At 37.6% G+C, this 13,696-nt stretch overlaps 38 non-coding genes across 38 annotated transcripts; all 38 read left to right on the top strand.

The window, feature by feature from the left end:
- Positions 1 to 152: 152 nt before the first annotated feature.
- LOC144570955 (5S ribosomal RNA) lies at positions 153 to 271 on the top strand. Its single transcript, XR_013517175.1, has one exon. It is a non-coding gene; the product is annotated as a 5S ribosomal RNA (ribosomal RNA).
- Positions 272 to 495: 224 nt separating this feature from the next.
- On the top strand, positions 496 to 614 carry LOC144570956 (5S ribosomal RNA). The gene has a single exon (XR_013517176.1). It is a non-coding gene; the product is annotated as a 5S ribosomal RNA (ribosomal RNA).
- Positions 615 to 853: 239 nt separating this feature from the next.
- LOC144570957 (5S ribosomal RNA) lies at positions 854 to 972 on the top strand. The gene has a single exon (XR_013517177.1). It is a non-coding gene; the product is annotated as a 5S ribosomal RNA (ribosomal RNA).
- Positions 973 to 1,211: 239 nt separating this feature from the next.
- On the top strand, positions 1,212 to 1,330 carry LOC144570751 (5S ribosomal RNA). The gene has a single exon (XR_013517004.1). It is a non-coding gene; the product is annotated as a 5S ribosomal RNA (ribosomal RNA).
- Positions 1,331 to 1,569: 239 nt separating this feature from the next.
- Positions 1,570 to 1,688, top strand: LOC144570703 (5S ribosomal RNA). The gene has a single exon (XR_013516959.1). It is a non-coding gene; the product is annotated as a 5S ribosomal RNA (ribosomal RNA).
- Positions 1,689 to 1,927: 239 nt separating this feature from the next.
- LOC144570958 (5S ribosomal RNA) lies at positions 1,928 to 2,046 on the top strand. The gene has a single exon (XR_013517178.1). It is a non-coding gene; the product is annotated as a 5S ribosomal RNA (ribosomal RNA).
- A 239-nt stretch (positions 2,047 to 2,285) lies between these two features.
- On the top strand, positions 2,286 to 2,404 carry LOC144570959 (5S ribosomal RNA). The gene has a single exon (XR_013517179.1). It is a non-coding gene; the product is annotated as a 5S ribosomal RNA (ribosomal RNA).
- Positions 2,405 to 2,643: 239 nt separating this feature from the next.
- Positions 2,644 to 2,762, top strand: LOC144570961 (5S ribosomal RNA). Its single transcript, XR_013517181.1, has one exon. It is a non-coding gene; the product is annotated as a 5S ribosomal RNA (ribosomal RNA).
- A 239-nt stretch (positions 2,763 to 3,001) lies between these two features.
- Positions 3,002 to 3,120, top strand: LOC144570962 (5S ribosomal RNA). Its single transcript, XR_013517182.1, has one exon. It is a non-coding gene; the product is annotated as a 5S ribosomal RNA (ribosomal RNA).
- Positions 3,121 to 3,359: 239 nt separating this feature from the next.
- On the top strand, positions 3,360 to 3,478 carry LOC144570963 (5S ribosomal RNA). The gene has a single exon (XR_013517183.1). It is a non-coding gene; the product is annotated as a 5S ribosomal RNA (ribosomal RNA).
- Positions 3,479 to 3,717: 239 nt separating this feature from the next.
- Positions 3,718 to 3,836, top strand: LOC144570964 (5S ribosomal RNA). Its single transcript, XR_013517184.1, has one exon. It is a non-coding gene; the product is annotated as a 5S ribosomal RNA (ribosomal RNA).
- A 239-nt stretch (positions 3,837 to 4,075) lies between these two features.
- Positions 4,076 to 4,194, top strand: LOC144570628 (5S ribosomal RNA). Its single transcript, XR_013516888.1, has one exon. It is a non-coding gene; the product is annotated as a 5S ribosomal RNA (ribosomal RNA).
- A 239-nt stretch (positions 4,195 to 4,433) lies between these two features.
- Positions 4,434 to 4,552, top strand: LOC144570965 (5S ribosomal RNA). The gene has a single exon (XR_013517185.1). It is a non-coding gene; the product is annotated as a 5S ribosomal RNA (ribosomal RNA).
- Positions 4,553 to 4,791: 239 nt separating this feature from the next.
- Positions 4,792 to 4,910, top strand: LOC144570966 (5S ribosomal RNA). Its single transcript, XR_013517186.1, has one exon. It is a non-coding gene; the product is annotated as a 5S ribosomal RNA (ribosomal RNA).
- Positions 4,911 to 5,149: 239 nt separating this feature from the next.
- On the top strand, positions 5,150 to 5,268 carry LOC144570446 (5S ribosomal RNA). The gene has a single exon (XR_013516711.1). It is a non-coding gene; the product is annotated as a 5S ribosomal RNA (ribosomal RNA).
- Positions 5,269 to 5,507: 239 nt separating this feature from the next.
- On the top strand, positions 5,508 to 5,626 carry LOC144570548 (5S ribosomal RNA). Its single transcript, XR_013516810.1, has one exon. It is a non-coding gene; the product is annotated as a 5S ribosomal RNA (ribosomal RNA).
- A 239-nt stretch (positions 5,627 to 5,865) lies between these two features.
- On the top strand, positions 5,866 to 5,984 carry LOC144570967 (5S ribosomal RNA). Its single transcript, XR_013517187.1, has one exon. It is a non-coding gene; the product is annotated as a 5S ribosomal RNA (ribosomal RNA).
- Positions 5,985 to 6,223: 239 nt separating this feature from the next.
- On the top strand, positions 6,224 to 6,342 carry LOC144570629 (5S ribosomal RNA). The gene has a single exon (XR_013516889.1). It is a non-coding gene; the product is annotated as a 5S ribosomal RNA (ribosomal RNA).
- Positions 6,343 to 6,581: 239 nt separating this feature from the next.
- LOC144570968 (5S ribosomal RNA) lies at positions 6,582 to 6,700 on the top strand. Its single transcript, XR_013517188.1, has one exon. It is a non-coding gene; the product is annotated as a 5S ribosomal RNA (ribosomal RNA).
- Positions 6,701 to 6,939: 239 nt separating this feature from the next.
- On the top strand, positions 6,940 to 7,058 carry LOC144570969 (5S ribosomal RNA). The gene has a single exon (XR_013517189.1). It is a non-coding gene; the product is annotated as a 5S ribosomal RNA (ribosomal RNA).
- A 239-nt stretch (positions 7,059 to 7,297) lies between these two features.
- On the top strand, positions 7,298 to 7,416 carry LOC144570447 (5S ribosomal RNA). Its single transcript, XR_013516712.1, has one exon. It is a non-coding gene; the product is annotated as a 5S ribosomal RNA (ribosomal RNA).
- Positions 7,417 to 7,655: 239 nt separating this feature from the next.
- On the top strand, positions 7,656 to 7,774 carry LOC144570549 (5S ribosomal RNA). The gene has a single exon (XR_013516811.1). It is a non-coding gene; the product is annotated as a 5S ribosomal RNA (ribosomal RNA).
- A 239-nt stretch (positions 7,775 to 8,013) lies between these two features.
- On the top strand, positions 8,014 to 8,132 carry LOC144570970 (5S ribosomal RNA). Its single transcript, XR_013517190.1, has one exon. It is a non-coding gene; the product is annotated as a 5S ribosomal RNA (ribosomal RNA).
- Positions 8,133 to 8,371: 239 nt separating this feature from the next.
- LOC144570630 (5S ribosomal RNA) lies at positions 8,372 to 8,490 on the top strand. The gene has a single exon (XR_013516890.1). It is a non-coding gene; the product is annotated as a 5S ribosomal RNA (ribosomal RNA).
- A 239-nt stretch (positions 8,491 to 8,729) lies between these two features.
- On the top strand, positions 8,730 to 8,848 carry LOC144570972 (5S ribosomal RNA). Its single transcript, XR_013517192.1, has one exon. It is a non-coding gene; the product is annotated as a 5S ribosomal RNA (ribosomal RNA).
- A 239-nt stretch (positions 8,849 to 9,087) lies between these two features.
- Positions 9,088 to 9,206, top strand: LOC144570973 (5S ribosomal RNA). Its single transcript, XR_013517193.1, has one exon. It is a non-coding gene; the product is annotated as a 5S ribosomal RNA (ribosomal RNA).
- Positions 9,207 to 9,445: 239 nt separating this feature from the next.
- LOC144570449 (5S ribosomal RNA) lies at positions 9,446 to 9,564 on the top strand. Its single transcript, XR_013516714.1, has one exon. It is a non-coding gene; the product is annotated as a 5S ribosomal RNA (ribosomal RNA).
- A 239-nt stretch (positions 9,565 to 9,803) lies between these two features.
- Positions 9,804 to 9,922, top strand: LOC144570974 (5S ribosomal RNA). The gene has a single exon (XR_013517194.1). It is a non-coding gene; the product is annotated as a 5S ribosomal RNA (ribosomal RNA).
- Positions 9,923 to 10,161: 239 nt separating this feature from the next.
- Positions 10,162 to 10,280, top strand: LOC144570632 (5S ribosomal RNA). The gene has a single exon (XR_013516892.1). It is a non-coding gene; the product is annotated as a 5S ribosomal RNA (ribosomal RNA).
- Positions 10,281 to 10,519: 239 nt separating this feature from the next.
- LOC144570976 (5S ribosomal RNA) lies at positions 10,520 to 10,638 on the top strand. The gene has a single exon (XR_013517195.1). It is a non-coding gene; the product is annotated as a 5S ribosomal RNA (ribosomal RNA).
- Positions 10,639 to 10,877: 239 nt separating this feature from the next.
- LOC144570633 (5S ribosomal RNA) lies at positions 10,878 to 10,996 on the top strand. The gene has a single exon (XR_013516893.1). It is a non-coding gene; the product is annotated as a 5S ribosomal RNA (ribosomal RNA).
- A 239-nt stretch (positions 10,997 to 11,235) lies between these two features.
- LOC144570550 (5S ribosomal RNA) lies at positions 11,236 to 11,354 on the top strand. The gene has a single exon (XR_013516812.1). It is a non-coding gene; the product is annotated as a 5S ribosomal RNA (ribosomal RNA).
- Positions 11,355 to 11,593: 239 nt separating this feature from the next.
- On the top strand, positions 11,594 to 11,712 carry LOC144570977 (5S ribosomal RNA). Its single transcript, XR_013517196.1, has one exon. It is a non-coding gene; the product is annotated as a 5S ribosomal RNA (ribosomal RNA).
- Positions 11,713 to 11,951: 239 nt separating this feature from the next.
- Positions 11,952 to 12,070, top strand: LOC144570634 (5S ribosomal RNA). Its single transcript, XR_013516894.1, has one exon. It is a non-coding gene; the product is annotated as a 5S ribosomal RNA (ribosomal RNA).
- Positions 12,071 to 12,309: 239 nt separating this feature from the next.
- Positions 12,310 to 12,428, top strand: LOC144570978 (5S ribosomal RNA). The gene has a single exon (XR_013517197.1). It is a non-coding gene; the product is annotated as a 5S ribosomal RNA (ribosomal RNA).
- Positions 12,429 to 12,667: 239 nt separating this feature from the next.
- Positions 12,668 to 12,786, top strand: LOC144570979 (5S ribosomal RNA). Its single transcript, XR_013517198.1, has one exon. It is a non-coding gene; the product is annotated as a 5S ribosomal RNA (ribosomal RNA).
- A 239-nt stretch (positions 12,787 to 13,025) lies between these two features.
- Positions 13,026 to 13,144, top strand: LOC144570450 (5S ribosomal RNA). Its single transcript, XR_013516715.1, has one exon. It is a non-coding gene; the product is annotated as a 5S ribosomal RNA (ribosomal RNA).
- A 239-nt stretch (positions 13,145 to 13,383) lies between these two features.
- LOC144570980 (5S ribosomal RNA) lies at positions 13,384 to 13,502 on the top strand. Its single transcript, XR_013517199.1, has one exon. It is a non-coding gene; the product is annotated as a 5S ribosomal RNA (ribosomal RNA).
- The last annotated feature ends 194 nt before the right edge of the window (positions 13,503 to 13,696 follow it).

Raw genomic sequence — 13,696 nt, forward strand, 5'->3', positions numbered from 1 at the left:
TCTCGGAGTTTTATCGAATTATGGAATTTTAACTTGTAAATTAAATTAAATTAAATTAAATTAGTTAGATAATTTTTGATGAAATTAAATCGGTTTTTAAATTAAAATAGTCGTTATTTGCGTTTAAGTAGAGGTTTGAGTCATTCTATAACGGATGCGATCATACCAGCACTAAAGCACCGGATCCCATCGGAACTCCGCAGTTAAGCGTGCTTGGGCAGGAGTAGTACTAGGATGGGTGACCTCCTGGGAAGTCCCTGTGTTGCATTCCTTTTTATTTTATTTTATTTTATTTTTTGTTGCCGCGCGTCGCACCCGCAAATGGCGTAATTCTGTATATGAGCGCACGAGGCGGTTGTCTCGGAGTTTTATCGAATTATGGAATTTTAACTTGTAAATTAAATTAGTTAGATAATTTTTGATGAAATTAAATCGGTTTTTAAATTAAAATAGTCGTTATTTGCGTTTAAGTAGAGGTTTGAGTCATTCTATAACGGATGCGATCATACCAGCACTAAAGCACCGGATCCCATCGGAACTCCGCAGTTAAGCGTGCTTGGGCAGGAGTAGTACTAGGATGGGTGACCTCCTGGGAAGTCCCTGTGTTGCATTCCTTTTTATTTTATTTTATTTTATTTTTTGTTGCCGCGCGTCGCACCCGCAAATGGCGTAATTCTGTATATGAGCGCACGAGGCGGTTGTCTCGGAGTTTTATCGAATTATGGAATTTTAACTTGTAAATTAAATTAAATTAAATTAAATTAGTTAGATAATTTTTGATGAAATTAAATCGGTTTTTAAATTAAAATAGTCGTTATTTGCGTTTAAGTAGAGGTTTGAGTCATTCTATAACGGATGCGATCATACCAGCACTAAAGCACCGGATCCCATCGGAACTCCGCAGTTAAGCGTGCTTGGGCAGGAGTAGTACTAGGATGGGTGACCTCCTGGGAAGTCCCTGTGTTGCATTCCTTTTTATTTTATTTTATTTTATTTTTTGTTGCCGCGCGTCGCACCCGCAAATGGCGTAATTCTGTATATGAGCGCACGAGGCGGTTGTCTCGGAGTTTTATCGAATTATGGAATTTTAACTTGTAAATTAAATTAAATTAAATTAAATTAGTTAGATAATTTTTGATGAAATTAAATCGGTTTTTAAATTAAAATAGTCGTTATTTGCGTTTAAGTAGAGGTTTGAGTCATTCTATAACGGATGCGATCATACCAGCACTAAAGCACCGGATCCCATCGGAACTCTGCAGTTAAGCGTGCTTGGGCAGGAGTAGTACTAGGATGGGTGACCTCCTGGGAAGTCCCTGTGTTCCATTCCTTTTTATTTTATTTTATTTTATTTTTTGTTGCCGCGCGTCGCACCCGCAAATGGCGTAATTCTGTATATGAGCGCACGAGGCGGTTGTCTCGGAGTTTTATCGAATTATGGAATTTTAACTTGTAAATTAAATTAAATTAAATTAAATTAGTTAGATAATTTTTGATGAAATTAAATCGGTTTTTAAATTAAAATAGTCGTTATTTGCGTTTAAGTAGAGGTTTGAGTCATTCTATAACGGATGCGATCATACCAGCACTAAAGCACCGGATCCCATCGGAACTCCGCAGTTAAGCGTGCTTGGGCAGGAGTAGTACTAGGATGGGTGACCTCCTGGGAAGTCCCTGTGTTCCATTCCTTTTTATTTTATTTTATTTTATTTTTTGTTGCCGCGCGTCGCACCCGCAAATGGCGTAATTCTGTATATGAGCGCACGAGGCGGTTGTCTCGGAGTTTTATCGAATTATGGAATTTTAACTTGTAAATTAAATTAAATTAAATTAAATTAGTTAGATAATTTTTGATGAAATTAAATCGGTTTTTAAATTAAAATAGTCGTTATTTGCGTTTAAGTAGAGGTTTGAGTCATTCTATAACGGATGCGATCATACCAGCACTAAAGCACCGGATCCCATCGGAACTCCGCAGTTAAGCGTGCTTGGGCAGGAGTAGTACTAGGATGGGTGACCTCCTGGGAAGTCCCTGTGTTGCATTCCTTTTTATTTTATTTTATTTTATTTTTTGTTGCCGCGCGTCGCACCCGCAAATGGCGTAATTCTGTATATGAGCGCACGAGGCGGTTGTCTCGGAGTTTTATCGAATTATGGAATTTTAACTTGTAAATTAAATTAAATTAAATTAAATTAGTTAGATAATTTTTGATGAAATTAAATCGGTTTTTAAATTAAAATAGTCGTTATTTGCGTTTAAGTAGAGGTTTGAGTCATTCTATAACGGATGCGATCATACCAGCACTAAAGCACCGGATCCCATCGGAACTCCGCAGTTAAGCGTGCTTGGGCAGGAGTAGTACTAGGATGGGTGACCTCCTGGGAAGTCCCTGTGTTGCATTCCTTTTTATTTTATTTTATTTTATTTTTTGTTGCCGCGCGTCGCACCCGCAAATGGCGTAATTCTGTATATGAGCGCACGAGGCGGTTGTCTCGGAGTTCTATCGAATTATGGAATTTTAACTTGTAAATTAAATTAAATTAAATTAAATTAGTTAGATAATTTTTGATGAAATTAAATCGGTTTTTAAATTAAAATAGTCGTTATTTGCGTTTAAGTAGAGGTTTGAGTCATTCTATAACGGATGCGATCATACCAGCACTAAAGCACCGGATCCCATCGGAACTCCGCAGTTAAGCGTGCTTGGGCAGGAGTAGTACTAGGATGGGTGACCTCCTGGGAAGTCCCTGTGTTGCATTCCTTTTTATTTTATTTTATTTTATTTTTTGTTGCCGCGCGTCGCACCCGCAAATGGCGTAATTCTGTATATGAGCGCACGAGGCGGTTGTCTCGGAGTTTTATCGAATTATGGAATTTTAACTTGTAAATTAAATTAAATTAAATTAAATTAGTTAGATAATTTTTGATGAAATTAAATCGGTTTTTAAATTAAAATAGTCGTTATTTGCGTTTAAGTAGAGGTTTGAGTCATTCTATAACGGATGCGATCATACCAGCACTAAAGCACCGGATCCCATCGGAACTCCGCAGTTAAGCGTGCTTGGGCAGGAGTAGTACTAGGATGGGTGACCTCCTGGGAAGTCCCTGTGTTGCATTCCTTTTTATTTTATTTTATTTTATTTTTTGTTGCCGCGCGTCGCACCCGCAAATGGCGTAATTCTGTATATGAGCGCACGAGGCGGTTGTCTCGGAGTTCTATCGAATTATGGAATTTTAACTTGTAAATTAAATTAAATTAAATTAAATTAGTTAGATAATTTTTGATGAAATTAAATCGGTTTTTAAATTAAAATAGTCGTTATTTGCGTTTAAGTAGAGGTTTGAGTCATTCTATAACGGATGCGATCATACCAGCACTAAAGCACCGGATCCCATCGGAACTCCGCAGTTAAGCGTGCTTGGGCAGGAGTAGTACTAGGATGGGTGACCTCCTGGGAAGTCCCTGTGTTGCATTCCTTTTTATTTTATTTTATTTTATTTTTTGTTGCCGCGCGTCGCACCCGCAAATGGCGTAATTCTGTATATGAGCGCACGAGGCGGTTGTCTCGGAGTTCTATCGAATTATGGAATTTTAACTTGTAAATTAAATTAAATTAAATTAAATTAGTTAGATAATTTTTGATGAAATTAAATCGGTTTTTAAATTAAAATAGTCGTTATTTGCGTTTAAGTAGAGGTTTGAGTCATTCTATAACGGATGCGATCATACCAGCACTAAAGCACCGGATCCCATCGGAACTCCGCAGTTAAGCGTGCTTGGGCAGGAGTAGTACTAGGATGGGTGACCTCCTGGGAAGTCCCTGTGTTGCATTCCTTTTTATTTTATTTTATTTTATTTTTTGTTGCCGCGCGTCGCACCCGCAAATGGCGTAATTCTGTATATGAGCGCACGAGGCGGTTGTCTCGGAGTTTTATCGAATTATGGAATTTTAACTTGTAAATTAAATTAAATTAAATTAAATTAGTTAGATAATTTTTGATGAAATTAAATCGGTTTTTAAATTAAAATAGTCGTTATTTGCGTTTAAGTAGAGGTTTGAGTCATTCTATAACGGATGCGATCATACCAGCACTAAAGCACCGGATCCCATCGGAACTCCGCAGTTAAGCGTTCTTGGGCAGGAGTAGTACTAGGATGGGTGACCTCCTGGGAAGTCCCTGTGTTGCATTCCTTTTTATTTTATTTTATTTTATTTTTTGTTGCCGCGCGTCGCACCCGCAAATGGCGTAATTCTGTATATGAGCGCACGAGGCGGTTGTCTCGGAGTTCTATCGAATTATGGAATTTTAACTTGTAAATTAAATTAAAATAAATTAAATTAGTTAGATAATTTTTGATGAAATTAAATCGGTTTTTAAATTAAAATAGTCGTTATTTGCGTTTAAGTAGAGGTTTCAGTCATTCTATAACGGATGCGATCATACCAGCACTAAAGCACCGGATCCCATCGGAACTCCGCAGTTAAGCGTGCTTGGGCAGGAGTAGTACTAGGATGGGTGACCTCCTGGGAAGTCCCTGTGTTGCATTCCTTTTTATTTTATTTTATTTTATTTTTTGTTGCCGCGCGTCGCACCCGCAAATGGCGTAATTCTGTATATGAGCGCACGAGGCGGTTGTCTCGGAGTTTTATCGAATTATGGAATTTTAACTTGTAAATTAAATTAAATTAAATTAAATTAGTTAGATAATTTTTGATGAAATTAAATCGGTTTTTAAATTAAAATAGTCGTTATTTGCGTTTAAGTAGAGGTTTGAGTCATTCTATAACGGATGCGATCATACCAGCACTAAAGCACCGGATCCCATCGGAACTCCGCAGTTAAGCGTGCTTGGGCAGGAGTAGTACTAGGATGGGTGACCTCCTGGGAAGTCCCTGTGTTGCATTCCTTTTTATTTTATTTTATTTTATTTTTTGTTGCCGCGCGTCGCACCCGCAAATGGCGTAATTCTGTATATGAGCGCACGAGGCGGTTGTCTCGGAGTTTTATCGAATTATGGAATTTTAACTTGTAAATTAAATTAAATTAAATTAAATTAGTTAGATAATTTTTGATGAAATTAAATCGGTTTTTAAATTAAAATAGTCGTTATTTGCGTTTAAGTAGAGGTTTGAGTCATTCTATAACGGATGCGATCATACCAGCACTAAAGCACCGGATCCCATCGGAACTCCGCAGTTAAGCGTGCTTGGGCAGGACTAGTACTAGGATGGGTGACCTCCTGGGAAGTCCCTGTGTTGCATTCCTTTTTATTTTAATTTATTTTATTTTTTGTTGCCGCGCGTCGCACCCGCAAATGGCGTAATTCTGTATATGAGCGCACGAGGCGGTTGTCTCGGAGTTTTATCGAATTATGGAATTTTAACTTGTAAATTAAATTAAATTAAATTAAATTAGTTAGATAATTTTTGATGAAATTAAATCGGTTTTTAAATTAAAATAGTCGTTATTTGCGTTTAAGTAGAGGTTTGAGTCATTCTATAACGGATGCGATCATACCAGCACTAAAGCACCGGATCCCATCGGAACTCCGCAGTTAAGCGTGCTTGGGCAGGAGTAGTACTAGGAAGGGTGACCTCCTGGGAAGTCCCTGTGTTGCATTCCTTTTTATTTTATTTTATTTTATTTTTTGTTGCCGCGCGTCGCACCCGCAAATGGCGTAATTCTGTATATGAGCGCACGAGGCGGTTGTCTCGGAGTTTTATCGAATTATGGAATTTTAACTTGTAAATTAAATTAAATTAAATTAAATTAGTTAGATAATTTTTGATGAAATTAAATCGGTTTTTAAATTAAAATAGTCGTTATTTGCGTTTAAGTAGAGGTTTGAGTCATTCTATAACGGATGCGATCATACCAGCACTAAAGCACCGGATCCCATCGGAACTCCGCAGTTAAGCGTGCTTGGGCAGGAGTAGTACTAGGATGGGTGACCTCCTGGGAAGTCCCTGTGTTGCATTCCTTTTTATTTTATTTTATTTTATTTTTTGTTGCCGCGCGTCGCACCCGCAAATGGCGTAATTCTGTATATGAGCGCACGAGGCGGTTGTCTCGGAGTTTTATCGAATTATGGAATTTTAACTTGTAAATTAAATTAAATTAAATTAAATTAGTTAGATAATTTTTGATGAAATTAAATCGGTTTTTAAATTAAAATAGTCGTTATTTGCGTTTAAGTAGAGGTTTGAGTCATTCTATAACGGATGCGATCATACCAGCACTAAAGCACCGGATCCCATCGGAACTCCGCAGTTAAGCGTTCTTGGGCAGGAGTAGTACTAGGATGGGTGACCTCCTGGGAAGTCCCTGTGTTGCATTCCTTTTTATTTTATTTTATTTTATTTTTTGTTGCCGCGCGTCGCACCCGCAAATGGCGTAATTCTGTTTATGAGCGCACGAGGCGGTTGTCTCGGAGTTCTATCGAATTATGGAATTTTAACTTGTAAATTAAATTAAAATAAATTAAATTAGTTAGATAATTTTTGATGAAATTAAATCGGTTTTTAAATTAAAATAGTCGTTATTTGCGTTTAAGTAGAGGTTTCAGTCATTCTATAACGGATGCGATCATACCAGCACTAAAGCACCGGATCCCATCGGAACTCCGCAGTTAAGCGTGCTTGGGCAGGAGTAGTACTAGGATGGGTGACCTCCTGGGAAGTCCCTGTGTTGCATTCCTTTTTATTTTATTTTATTTTATTTTTTGTTGCCGCGCGTCGCACCCGCAAATGGCGTAATTCTGTATATGAGCGCACGAGGCGGTTGTCTCGGAGTTTTATCGAATTATGGAATTTTAACTTGTAAATTAAATTAAATTAAATTAAATTAGTTAGATAATTTTTGATGAAATTAAATCGGTTTTTAAATTAAAATAGTCGTTATTTGCGTTTAAGTAGAGGTTTGAGTCATTCTATAACGGATGCGATCATACCAGCACTAAAGCACCGGATCCCATCGGAACTCCGCAGTTAAGCGTGCTTGGGCAGGAGTAGTACTAGGATGGGTGACCTCCTGGGAAGTCCCTGTGTTGCATTCCTTTTTATTTTATTTTATTTTATTTTTTGTTGCCGCGCGTCGCACCCGCAAATGGCGTAATTCTGTATATGAGCGCACGAGGCGGTTGTCTCGGAGTTTTATCGAATTATGGAATTTTAACTTGTAAATTAAATTAAATTAAATTAAATTAGTTAGATAATTTTTGATGAAATTAAATCGGTTTTTAAATTAAAATAGTCGTTATTTGCGTTTAAGTAGAGGTTTGAGTCATTCTATAACGGATGCGATCATACCAGCACTAAAGCACCGGATCCCATCGGAACTCCGCAGTTAAGCGTGCTTGGGCAGGACTAGTACTAGGATGGGTGACCTCCTGGGAAGTCCCTGTGTTGCATTCCTTTTTATTTTAATTTATTTTATTTTTTGTTGCCGCGCGTCGCACCCGCAAATGGCGTAATTCTGTATATGAGCGCACGAGGCGGTTGTCTCGGAGTTTTATCGAATTATGGAATTTTAACTTGTAAATTAAATTAAATTAAATTAAATTAGTTAGATAATTTTTGATGAAATTAAATCGGTTTTTAAATTAAAATAGTCGTTATTTGCGTTTAAGTAGAGGTTTGAGTCATTCTATAACGGATGCGATCATACCAGCACTAAAGCACCGGATCCCATCGGAACTCCGCAGTTAAGCGTGCTTGGGCAGGAGTAGTACTAGGAAGGGTGACCTCCTGGGAAGTCCCTGTGTTGCATTCCTTTTTATTTTATTTTATTTTATTTTTTGTTGCTGCGCGTCGCACCCGCAAATGGCGTAATTCTGTATATGAGCGCACGAGGCGGTTGTCTCGGAGTTTTATCGAATTATGGAATTTTAACTTGTAAATTAAATTAAATTAAATTAAATTAGTTAGATAATTTTTGATGAAATTAAATCGGTTTTTAAATTAAAATAGTCGTTATTTGCGTTTAAGTAGAGGTTTGAGTCATTCTATAACGGATGCGATCATACCAGCACTAAAGCACCGGATCCCATCGGAACTCCGCAGTTAAGCGTGCTTGGGCAGGAGTAGTACTAGGATGGGTGACCTCCTGGGAAGTCCCTGTGTTGCATTCCTTTTTATTTTATTTTATTTTATTTTTTGTTGCCGCGCGTCGCACCCGCAAATGGCGTAATTCTGTATATGAGCGCACGAGGCGGTTGTCTCGGAGTTTTATCGAATTATGGAATTTTAACTTGTAAATTAAATTAAATTAAATTAAATTAGTTAGATAATTTTTGATGAAATTAAATCGGTTTTTAAATTAAAATAGTCGTTATTTGCGTTTAAGTAGAGGTTTGAGTCATTCTATAACGGATGCGATCATACCAGCACTAAAGCACCGGATCCCATCGGAACTCCGCAGTTAAGCGTTCTTGGGCAGGAGTAGTACTAGGATGGGTGACCTCCTGGGAAGTCCCTGTGTTGCATTCCTTTTTATTTTATTTTATTTTATTTTTTGTTGCCGCGCGTCGCACCCGCAAATGGCGTAATTCTGTTTATGAGCGCACGAGGCGGTTGTCTCGGAGTTCTATCGAATTATGGAATTTTAACTTGTAAATTAAATTAAAATAAATTAAATTAGTTAGATAATTTTTGATGAAATTAAATCGGTTTTTAAATTAAAATAGTCGTTATTTGCGTTTAAGTAGAGGTTTCAGTCATTCTATAACGGATGCGATCATACCAGCACTAAAGCACCGGATCCCATCGGAACTCCGCAGTTAAGCGTGCTTGGGCAGGAGTAGTACTAGGATGGGTGACCTCCTGGGAAGTCCCTGTGTTGCATTCCTTTTTATTTTATTTTATTTTATTTTTTGTTGCCGCGCGTCGCACCCGCAAATGGCGTAATTCTGTATATGAGCGCACGAGGCGGTTGTCTCGGAGTTTTATCGAATTATGGAATTTTAACTTGTAAATTAAATTAAATTAAATTAAATTAGTTAGATAATTTTTGATGAAATTAAATCGGTTTTTAAATTAAAATAGTCGTTATTTGCGTTTAAGTAGAGGTTTGAGTCATTCTATAACGGATGCGATCATACCAGCACTAAAGCACCGGATCCCATCGGAACTCCGCAGTTAAGCGTGCTTGGGCAGGAGTAGTACTAGGATGGGTGACCTCCTGGGAAGTCCCTGTGTTGCATTCCTTTTTATTTTATTTTATTTTATTTTTTGTTGCCGCGCGTCGCACCCGCAAATGGCGTAATTCTGTATATGAGCGCACGAGGCGGTTGTCTCGGAGTTTTATCGAATTATGGAATTTTAACTTGTAAATTAAATTAAATTAAATTAAATTAGTTAGATAATTTTTGATGAAATTAAATCGGTTTTTAAATTAAAATAGTCGTTATTTGCGTTTAAGTAGAGGTTTGAGTCATTCTATAACGGATGCGATCATACCAGCACTAAAGCACCGGATCCCATCGGAACTCCGCAGTTAAGCGTGCTTGGGCAGGACTAGTACTAGGATGGGTGACCTCCTGGGAAGTCCCTGTGTTGCATTCCTTTTTATTTTAATTTATTTTATTTTTTGTTACCGCGCGTCGCACCCGCAAATGGCGTAATTCTGTATATGAGCGCACGAGGCGGTTGTCTCGGAGTTTTATCGAATTATGGAATTTTAACTTGTAAATTAAATTAAATTAAATTAAATTAGTTAGATAATTTTTGATGAAATTAAATCGGTTTTTAAATTAAAATAGTCGTTATTTGCGTTTAAGTAGAGGTTTGAGTCATTCTATAACGGATGCGATCATACCAGCACTAAAGCACCGGATCCCATCGGAACTCCGCAGTTAAGCGTGCTTGGGCAGGAGTAGTACTAGGATGGGTGACCTCCTGGGAAGTCCCTGTGTTGCATTCCTTTTTATTTTATTTTATTTTATTTTTTGTTGCCGCGCGTCGCACCCGCAAATGGCGTAATTCTGTATATGAGCGCACGAGGCGGTTGTCTCGGAGTTTTATCGAATTATGGAATTTTAACTTGTAAATTAAATTAAATTAAATTAAATTAGTTAGATAATTTTTGATGAAATTAAATCGGTTTTTAAATTAAAATAGTCGTTATTTGCGTTTAAGTAGAGGTTTGAGTCATTCTATAACGGATGCGATCATACCAGCACTAAAGCACCGGATCCCATCGGAACTCCGCAGTTAAGCGTTCTTGGGCAGGAGTAGTACTAGGATGGGTGACCTCCTGGGAAGTCCCTGTGTTGCATTCCTTTTTATTTTATTTTATTTTATTTTTTGTTGCCGCGCGTCGCACCCGCAAATGGCGTAATTCTGTATATGAGCGCACGAGGCGGTTGTCTCGGAGTTTTATCGAATTATGGAATTTTAACTTGTAAATTAAATTAAAATAAATTAAATTAGTTAGATAATTTTTGATGAAATTAAATCGGTTTTTAAATTAAAATAGTCGTTATTTGCGTTTAAGTAGAGGTTTGAGTCATTCTATAACGGATGCGATCATACCAGCACTAAAGCACCGGATCCCATCGGAACTCCGCAGTTAAGCGTGCTTGGGCAGGAGTAGTACTAGGATGGGTGACCTCCTGGGAAGTCCCTGTGTTGCATTCCTTTTTATTTTATTTTATTTTATTTTTTGTTGCCGCGCGTCGCACCCGCAAATGGCGTAATTCTGTATATGAGCGCACGAGGCGGTTGTCTCGGAGTTTTATCGAATTATGGAATTTTAACTTGTAAATTAAATTAAATTAAATTAAATTAGTTAGATAATTTTTGATGAAATTAAATCGGTTTTTAAATTAAAATAGTCGTTATTTGCGTTTAAGTAGAGGTTTGAGTCATTCTATAACGGATGCGATCATACCAGCACTAAAGCACCGGATCCCATCGGAACTCCGCAGTTAAGCGTTCTTGGGCAGGAGTAGTACTAGGATGGGTGACCTCCTGGGAAGTCCCTGTGTTGCATTCCTTTTTATTTTATTTTATTTTATTTTTTGTTGCCGCGCGTCGCACCCGCAAATGGCGTAATTCTGTATATGAGCGCACGAGGCGGTTGTCTCGGAGTTTTATCGAATTATGGAATTTTAACTTGTAAATTAAATTAAATTAAATTAAATTAGTTAGATAATTTTTGATGAAATTAAATCGGTTTTTAAATTAAAATAGTCGTTATTTGCGTTTAAGTAGAGGTTTGAGTCATTCTATAACGGATGCGATCATACCAGCACTAAAGCACCGGATCCCATCGGAACTCCGCAGTTAAGCGTGCTTGGGCAGGAGTAGTACTAGGAAGGGTGACCTCCTGGGAAGTCCCTGTGTTGCATTCCTTTTTATTTTATTTTATTTTATTTTTTGTTGCTGCGCGTCGCACCCGCAAATGGCGTAATTCTGTATATGAGCGCACGAGGCGGTTGTCTCGGAGTTTTATCGAATTATGGAATTTTAACTTGTAAATTAAATTAAATTAAATTAAATTAGTTAGATAATTTTTGATGAAATTAAATCGGTTTTTAAATTAAAATAGTCGTTATTTGCGTTTAAGTAGAGGTTTGAGTCATTCTATAACGGATGCGATCATACCAGCACTAAAGCACCGGATCCCATCGGAACTCCGCAGTTAAGCGTGCTTGGGCAGGAGTAGTACTAGGATGGGTGACCTCCTGGGAAGTCCCTGTGTTGCATTCCTTTTTATTTTATTTTATTTTATTTTTTGTTGCCGCGCGTCGCACCCGCAAATGGCGTAATTCTGTATATGAGCGCACGAGGCGGTTGTCTCGGAGTTTTATCGAATTATGGAATTTTAACTTGTAAATTAAATTAAATTAAATTAAATTAGTTAGATAATTTTTGATGAAATTAAATCGGTTTTTAAATTAAAATAGTCGTTATTTGCGTTTAAGTAGAGGTTTGAGTCATTCTATAACGGATGCGATCATACCAGCACTAAAGCACCGGATCCCATCGGAACTCCGCAGTTAAGCGTTCTTGGGCAGGAGTAGTACTAGGATGGGTGACCTCCTGGGAAGTCCCTGTGTTGCATTCCTTTTTATTTTATTTTATTTTATTTTTTGTTGCCGCGCGTCGCACCCGCAAATGGCGTAATTCTGTTTATGAGCGCACGAGGCGGTTGTCTCGGAGTTCTATCGAATTATGGAATTTTAACTTGTAAATTAAATTAAAATAAATTAAATTAGTTAGATAATTTTTGATGAAATTAAATCGGTTTTTAAATTAAAATAGTCGTTATTTGCGTTTAAGTAGAGGTTTCAGTCATTCTATAACGGATGCGATCATACCAGCACTAAAGCACCGGATCCCATCGGAACTCCGCAGTTAAGCGTGCTTGGGCAGGAGTAGTACTAGGATGGGTGACCTCCTGGGAAGTCCCTGTGTTGCATTCCTTTTTATTTTATTTTATTTTATTTTTTGTTGCCGCGCGTCGCACCCGCAAATGGCGTAATTCTGTATATGAGCGCACGAGGCGGTTGTCTCGGAGTTTTATCGAATTATGGAATTTTAACTTGTAAATTAAATTAAATTAAATTAAATTAGTTAGATAATTTTTGATGAAATTAAATCGGTTTTTAAATTAAAATAGTCGTTATTTGCGTTTAAGTAGAGGTTTGAGTCATTCTATAACGGATGCGATCATACCAGCACTAAAGCACCGGATCCCATCGGAACTCCGCAGTTAAGCGTGCTTGGGCAGGAGTAGTACTAGGATGGGTGACCTCCTGGGAAGTCCCTGTGTTGCATTCCTTTTTATTTTATTTTATTTTATTTTTTGTTGCCGCGCGTCGCACCCGCAAATGGCGTAATTCTGTATATGAGCGCACGAGGCGGTTGTCTCGGAGTTTTATCGAATTATGGAATTTTAACTTGTAAATTAAATTAAATTAAATTAAATTAGTTAGATAATTTTTGATGAAATTAAATCGGTTTTTAAATTAAAATAGTCGTTATTTGCGTTTAAGTAGAGGTTTGAGTCATTCTATAACGGATGCGATCATACCAGCACTAAAGCACCGGATCCCATCGGAACTCCGCAGTTAAGCGTGCTTGGGCAGGACTAGTACTAGGATGGGTGACCTCCTGGGAAGTCCCTGTGTTGCATTCCTTTTTATTTTAATTTATTTTATTTTTTGTTGCCGCGCGTCGCACCCGCAAATGGCGTAATTCTGTATATGAGCGCACGAGGCGGTTGTCTCGGAGTTTTATCGAATTATGGAATTTTAACTTGTAAATTAAATTAAATTAAATTAAATTAGTTAGATAATTTTTGATGAAATTAAATCGGTTTTTAAATTAAAATAGTCGTTATTTGCGTTTAAGTAGAGGTTTGAGTCATTCTATAACGGATGCGATCATACCAGCACTAAAGCACCGGATCCCATCGGAACTCCGCAGTTAAGCGTGCTTGGGCAGGAGTAGTACTAGGATGGGTGACCTCCTGGGAAGTCCCTGTGTTGCATTCCTTTTTATTTTATTTTATTTTATTTTTTGTTGCCGCGCGTCGCACCCGCAAATGGCGTAATTCTGTATATGAGCGCACGAGGCGGTTGTCTCGGAGTTTTATCGAATTATGGAATTTTAACTTGTAAATTAAATTAAATTAAATTAAATTAGTTAGATAATTTTTGATGAAATTAAATCGGTTTTTAAATTAAAA

This window comes from Carex rostrata, chromosome 18, assembly GCF_964058835.1.
Source record: "Carex rostrata chromosome 18, lpCarRost1.2, whole genome shotgun sequence".
Lineage (NCBI taxonomy): Eukaryota > Viridiplantae > Streptophyta > Magnoliopsida > Poales > Cyperaceae > Carex > Carex rostrata.